The following is a 7,315-nucleotide window of genomic DNA, read 5'->3' on the forward strand; positions in this document are numbered from 1 at the left end:
TTATGCATGGGTTCCTAAAGTAGTGCCCCTTATGCATGGCCCCCCAAAGTAGTGCCCATTATGCATGGCCCCCTAAAGTAGTGCCCTTATGCATGGCCCCCTAAAGTAGTGCCCCTTATGCATGCCCCCCTAAAGTAGTGCCCCTTATGCATGGCCTCCTAAAGTAGTGCCCCTTATGCATGTCCCCCTAAAGTAGTGCCCCTTATGCATGTCCCCATAAAGTAGTGCCCCTTATGCATGGCCCCCTAAAGTAGTGCCCCTTATGCAGGCCCCCTAAAGTAGTGCCCCTTATGTATGGCCCCCTAAAGTAGTGCCCATTATGCATGGCCCCCTAAAGTAGTTAGTGCCCCTTATGCATGGCCTCCTAAAGTAGTGCCTCTTATGCATGGCCCCCTAAAGTAGTGCCCCTTATGCATGGCCCCCTAAAGTAGTGCCCCTTATGCATGTCCCCATAAAGTAGTGCCCCTTATGCATGGCCCCCTAAAGTAGTGCCCCTTATGCAGGCCCCCTAAAGTAGTGCCCCTTATGTATGGCCCCCTAAAGTAGTGCCCATTATGCATGGCCCCCTAAAGTAGTTAGTGCCCCTTATGCATGGCCTCCTAAAGTAGTGCCTCTTATGCATGGCCCCCTAAAGTAGTGCCCCTTATGCATGGCCCCATAAAGTAGTGCCCCTTATGCATGGCCTCCTAAAGTAGTGCCCCTTATGCATGGCCCCCTAAAGTAGTGCCCCTTATGCATGGCCTCCTAAAGTAGTGCCCCTTATGCATGGCCCCCTAAAGCAGTGCCCATTATGCATGGCCCCCTAAAGTAGTGCCCATTATGCATGGCCCCCTAAAGTAGTGCCCCTTATGCATGGCCCCCTAAAGCAGTGCCCCTTATGCATGGTCCCCTAATGTAGTGCCCCTTATGCATGGCCCCCTAAAGCAGTGCCCATTATGCATAGCCCCCTAAAGTAGTGCCCATTATTCATGGCCCCCTAAAGTAGTGCCCATTATGCATGGCCCCCTAAAGTAGTGCTCCTTATGCATGGCCCCCTAAAGTAGTGCCCCTTATGCATGGCCCCCTAAAGTAGTGCCCATTATGCATGGCCGCCTAAAGTAGTGCCCATTATGCATGGCCTCCTAAAGAAGTGCCCCTTAGGCATGGCCCCCTAAAGTAGTGCCCCTTATGCATGGCCCCCTAAAGTAGTGCCCATTATGCATGGCCTCCTAAAGAAGTGCCCCTTATGCATGGCCCCCTAAAGTAGTGCCCTTTATGCATGGCCCCCTAAAGTAATTGACTCCCATTTTCAAGTACCCCAAATTTGATGGGATACTTATTTTAAGGAAAAAATACTCCTGAATACTATTCTGCACCATGTATAGAAAAACGCTATTTAGCAGCTATTGAGCCCGTTTAAAAAGACCAAACACCTTCAGCAGGGGTGTTACTAGAACTCTGTGGGCCCCATAGCAAAATTTCTAATGGGCTCCCCCAAGTCAGGTATCCAGCACAGTGGTAATGCCTACTGCCGCACTAGAGGTGAGTTTACCGTTGACTATCATTTTTATGCAATGTACAAACTTTCTCCGGCACAAAGCCTATTAAGGCAACCAATGTCGCTGGCATGCCTGTACACTGTGTGCTGCTTTACATATGGTGACAGCTATTACCGCTGCTGACCGCGGGCCTGGACACCATCATCTGCAGTAAAGACTCATTTGTTGCTGCAGACGGTAGTGTCCCAGCCCGGGGGCGGCAGCGGTAATAGCCGGGTGCAAATGCATGCAGGTGGCCCTGGCAGAGGAGTAGCGTGTAGCCAGGGTGCCTGGAGCACGTGCATGCTTAGGCGCCCCCCCCCTCAAGTGTTCCAGGGATGAGGCGGCTCCATTTGGAATTATTGTAAAGTAAAAATAAAGATATGGGGCAGCCCCATGTAGTGGTGTAGTGGTGCCCATATGCAGTGCCCCCTGTGCCCCAGGAGAGGACCCCCTTATGCAGGCCACCAGTAGTGCCCCTAGTAGTGATCTTCCTATGCAGTGCCCCTTATACAGTGCCCCCAGTAGTGGTCCCCCCTGTACAGTGCCCCTTGTGCCCCCAGTAGGATGCCTCTTATATAATGCCCCCAGTAGTGGTCCCCCCTGTGCAGTGCCCCCAGTAGTGGTCCCCCCTGTGCAGTGCCCCTTGTGCCCCCAGTAGTAAGCCTCTTATATAATGCCCCCAGTAGTGGTCCCCCCTGTGCAGTGCCCCCAGTAGTAGTCCCCCCCTTGTAGCTTGTAGTGCCCCCAGTAGTAGTCCTCCCATTGTAGTACCCCCAGGGGTAATCCCCCCTTGTAGTTCCCCCAGTAGTAGCCCCCCTTGTTGTGCCCCCAGTAGTAGTCCCCCCCTTGCAGTGCCCCCAGTAGTGCTCTCCCCCTTGTAGTGCCCCCAGTAGTAGCCCCCCCTTGTAGTGCCCCCAGTAGTGCTCTCCCCCTTGTAGTGCCCCCAGTAGTAGTCCCCCCCTTGTAATGCCCCCAGCAGTACTCTCCCCGTTGTAGTGCCCCCAGTAGTGCCCCCAGCACACGCTGCTGTGTGCTGGGCTGCACTCGGAGACTTTTTATGGCTGCTGAAGCAGCCAGAGCTGTCTCCTATGCCTATGGGGGAATTGATCACGCTGATCGCTCCCCCGATTGGCTGTGCACCGGGCTGAGGGGCACACAGTGCCCCCCTCACCAGCACGCTGCAGCGCTGAAAAAAAAAATTTGTAACAAATATTTTCGAAGGGGGCGTGGCCATGCCTCTCACAATTAGGCCACGCCCCCTGTCACCTGGGCCCGGCGCGGCTCTCGTCAGCCCTGGTCCAGGGTACTCGTGCATTGTACTTTTGTCTCATTAGTGATGTGAATAAGATGCATATTCGGTACAAAATTGTGTGGCGGGAAGTATGGCCCTGGGACTCCCTCTCTCCTTTAATTGCAGCTGCAGTGCAGAGCAGGACTGCTCTGCGAGCTGGAGAAGAAGAATCGGGTATCAATCTTCCCGATCTGATGGACATATATTTCCCATCGATTTGTGTGTTTTCTAAGATTGCCGGCCATTAGATGCAGCTTTCTGATGCCCATCCGATGACTGACAGATTTGGATGCAATAGTGTTGTCCACAGCTCAAATTATGTGCGCATGTGTGAATCTCCAACTGTTTCTGCACGTGCGCACATAGTAACCATCGAGTCGCACTAGCAACTGCATCTAAAGACAAAGTTGCACTGACACCTGTGGCTATGTTCAGTCAGACATTCTGCAACTGCCATAGGCAGGGGAAATGTCTGACGGTGTGGCCAATTGTACACCGATAGTCTTTAAACGCACATCGGCGGATTTGTACTGCAGCTAGTGGGCATCTCAATACGATGCCTGGTACACCCCAAACCACTGCAGCAGTAATGGGTGTACCAGGCCCCATGATTTAGTTGCCGGCCCTGCCTCACAGCAATGAGGTCCTAGGTTCAATTCCCACCAAGGCCCTCTTGGTGTGGAGTTTGTATGTTTTCTGTGTGTTAGTGTGGGTTTTCTCTGGGTACTCAGATTTTCTTACATATTCCAATACATATTGGTAGGTTAATTGGCTTCTGCCAAAAAATAACTCTGTTGTATTTTTTTGTGTCCATGTTAACAGGAATATACTGAGACATGGACTGATGGGAATGAATAACTATTCTCTGTAAAGCGCTGCGGAATATGGTCCTCATTCAGAGGCAGTCGCAAGAAGCGATCGCTCTCTCTGAATGAGGGCAGCCACTTCTTTTTTTTATTGCGGCCTCCTGGTCGCTAGCTAAGCTGTGGGTTACCACCCACAGCTTAGTGACCGACCAGGGTGATGGACGCGATGGTCAAGACCATCGTAACCATCGGGGCTTGCGACGAGACCCTAACGTTGGGTCTCGGCAACTGCAAGCCCCAGGGAGCTTCCTGCTCTGATCGAGCAGGAAGTTCCCCACTGACATCACTGCTGATGTCAGTGGAGCCGCCCCCAAACGGCAAGCATTCCATTGGGAATGCCTCCGTTTGGCCGGCCACCCCCCCTGCCTGCCTCCCAAACGGGGCAAGCTGTCAATTACCATCGACAGCTCGCCCCCTTTGGTGCGAGACCCGTAGCGACGGAGCACCCGTCGCTAGCCAGGTCTCGTGCATGCGCCCATCGGAGTGGGCAAACATCGACCCGGTTGCGAACGCTCAGTACTTGTGACCGGGTCTGAATAAGGCCCTATGTGTGCTCTATATAAATAACTTAAGTAAAAAGAATTAACCCCTTGTCATCAGTCTCTATAATAATATGATATCATTGCTCTACATTCCTTTTCACTTCTGGGGAAGCAGAATCTATATTTCCGGCCATGAAAGGGATTTTGATTGACAGGTGACCGCGGTCATGTGACTAGCAGCGTCCAGGGCAGGGGGCTGCTCAGGTCATGCAGGCAGTCACAGCACACGTTGTTTTGTAGCCGTGATTTCCCATGTCTGATTGTTATCACGGCAGGCAGCTGTAATTTAGGACACGGGGAAACATCTGGTATGCAGCTGGCACAGCCCATTGCGGTTTCTGGCTCTGCAAGGTGCTCCAGTCTACCGCCCAACTTATCTGACTACATCTGTATTGCATATGCTATCATTTACTGTTGTATGCATTTTTTTATATAGTGCAACAACAGTCTATGGAAGAGTGTTGTGACCGTATAAACCTTACTTGGTATCGTTATTATTATTTATATAATAGGTGGAAAGTAAACGCTAAAATAAAATAAAATAAAATGTTATAGTTTTAGAAAGAAATACTGACGTAATATCACAACTGCCTGATTATAAATGATTACATACCCAATACTAATATTAGCCATCATAGACATAGGGCCTGATTCAGACCCGCTCGCGAGTGCATAGCGGGGCGATGGTGGGCCATTGCGCACGCACCGCGCATGCCCCGGAGCACACGGTCTCTGTCAGCGTGGCCATGCTGGTGCCAACGGATCTTATAAACAAGGACACATGCAATTTACTTTCATAGACACAGAGGTCATTTTATGTTTTCCAAGCAATCTACCAGGTGGTAGAACCTATATTTATACTAGGACGCCAGTACTACACAGACTACCTAACTGCACACAAATTATCCGGCTTGCCAGATTACTTGATGAAAAGCAACATTTTGGCTACTTGTTTTAAACCTGACACACTAACAACTTATACTGCAAACTTGCCACTCAATACAAAGACCTTGGCGAGAATTTACGAAGAAGCGGCTTCTGTAAACCGCTGCTTCCCGGCGAGTTGCAGGTATGCACGCTGGGCTTTACACTGGCTCCGGGTGCCGTTTTAAATATGTACCTGCAACCCGCCGGTAAGCAAGCCGCTGCTTCGTTAATTCTCCCCCTTATGTGATATGTGATTATTTCATTATTAGCCACAGAAATATTTTTCTTTCTAGTTTTTTATACTCTATGCTTTTATGCAATTGAATACAAACTATCTCATGAGATTATTGTTGCTATTTATGTGATCCTTTACTGAGATATATGTGGATATATTTAATTTGTGTTTGAATAAACATATGTGGTATTATTGAAACCAGCCTCCTGTTTGTATAATAGAGAGCATATGTTTATATCTTTTTGAAACCGTTGGATTACAAAGTATCAATACCAGCGCAGTGATTATTGCTTTTCTTGTATATCTTCTAGAGATCCTTTTTGATCTTTTGGGTCCTAACTAGACCCTCAATTATATTAATGGTGGGGGGCCCTGCTCACTGGAACGGGCTAAAGTGTTCAGGGTGTGCTGCAGATAATAAATAGGTTGCCCTGACCTTAAGTATATGGAAATAGAAAGGTAACACTGCGTTGTACCCCTTCTGTGTGATGACTAAATAATAAATGAATACAGGATGTGAAATGATATAAACACACTTTTAAATGTGGGTGAAGTGAGTATAAAGAATCAGTGTATACACATTAACAGCAAACTTGTGTTCTCATGTAAACATGTCTACACAGTTAGATGTGATGGTAATCCTATAAAAAAAAGTCTTAGGGCCTGATTCAGAGCCGGACGCAATTAGCGCTCGCTCGTTCAGAAAAAGGGGGTGGCTATTCAAATGAACCGTTCGCCCTTTGCGGTCTATTGCCGCCTCTATGTCTGAACGAGTGAACAAAACATGCGGACGTTTATTTGAAAAATACGCCCCCTGGCCGCTCGCATCATACGTCATGTCCGCTATTTATTAGATTAATCGAGTACATCGAACAGCGTATGAACTGCTCGCTATTCTTGTGGTTGGTTTTTGCTACCACTATATTGCGAGCAGTTCTGACTATAAAACAACCAGGTGACGTGGTCAATGACGCTGCTGTATTAATTATGCACACCCATAAAACGCCCGTTTTGAACTTTAAGCACGCCTGCGTTCGGATCTCCACTCCCCGTTTTCAAGCACCTTCCCCTGTTACCACCCACATACGCCTCCTCATGTCATTCAAAATAGCAGGCATTCGCTATATAGCGAACAAATGATTTTTGGCCGCACTGACTGGTTCGCACATGCGTATTAAAAACCGTACGCATGCGCAGATGGGCGAACACCGCTCGGAACGAGCGTACTGCCGCTTACGAGCGGCTCTGAATCAGGCCCTTAGTGTACACTACTACCCAATGCGATAATATGAGATAACATTGCTGGGTGGTAGGTAAAAGTTCTGCTTAATAAAAGTCTCTCTGTCTAACGCCTGTGTGTTCAAGTCTGTCCGTGCTGCCTCACAGCACTGAGTACTTGGGTTCAATTCCCACCAAGGCCCTAACTATGTGGAGTTTTTATGTTGTTCACGTGCTTGTGTGGGTTTCCTTTCATAATACAAAAACATTAGGTTAATTGGTTTCTGACAAAACGTAACTCTAGTATGTATGCTTGTGTACATGTGGTAGGGAATAAATGGTAGGCTTCACTGGAGCAGGAACTGATGTCACTAACTAAACTAGTCTATGTAAAGCGATGTGGAACACGTGTGCCAGTGGCGTATCTATAATTTTTGCAGGGTGTGCGGTGCACATGGGTCCAGGGGGGCCCACACCTGCGGTTATATAAAGTTATACTTACCTCTCTGCAGTCTGCAGAGTACTGCTCTGCAGCACTAGGCCGGCATGGACACTATAGGTGGTCATTAGGCCCTGCCCCTTTTAAGGTAAAAGTCAGCAGCAAAAATTACTGAGAATATGGCTGTGGCCATTTTCCCGGTGACATGCGCAGTAGAGATGTCCCCAGGAATAAGGTGCAGGCATGGGCGCCAAGAGGGGGGGAGCAGGTACAGTTT

The sequence above is a fragment of the Taudactylus pleione genome, unplaced genomic scaffold (genome assembly GCF_031769625.1).
Source record: "Taudactylus pleione unplaced genomic scaffold, aTauple2 ptg000493l, whole genome shotgun sequence".
Lineage (NCBI taxonomy): Eukaryota > Metazoa > Chordata > Amphibia > Anura > Myobatrachidae > Taudactylus > Taudactylus pleione.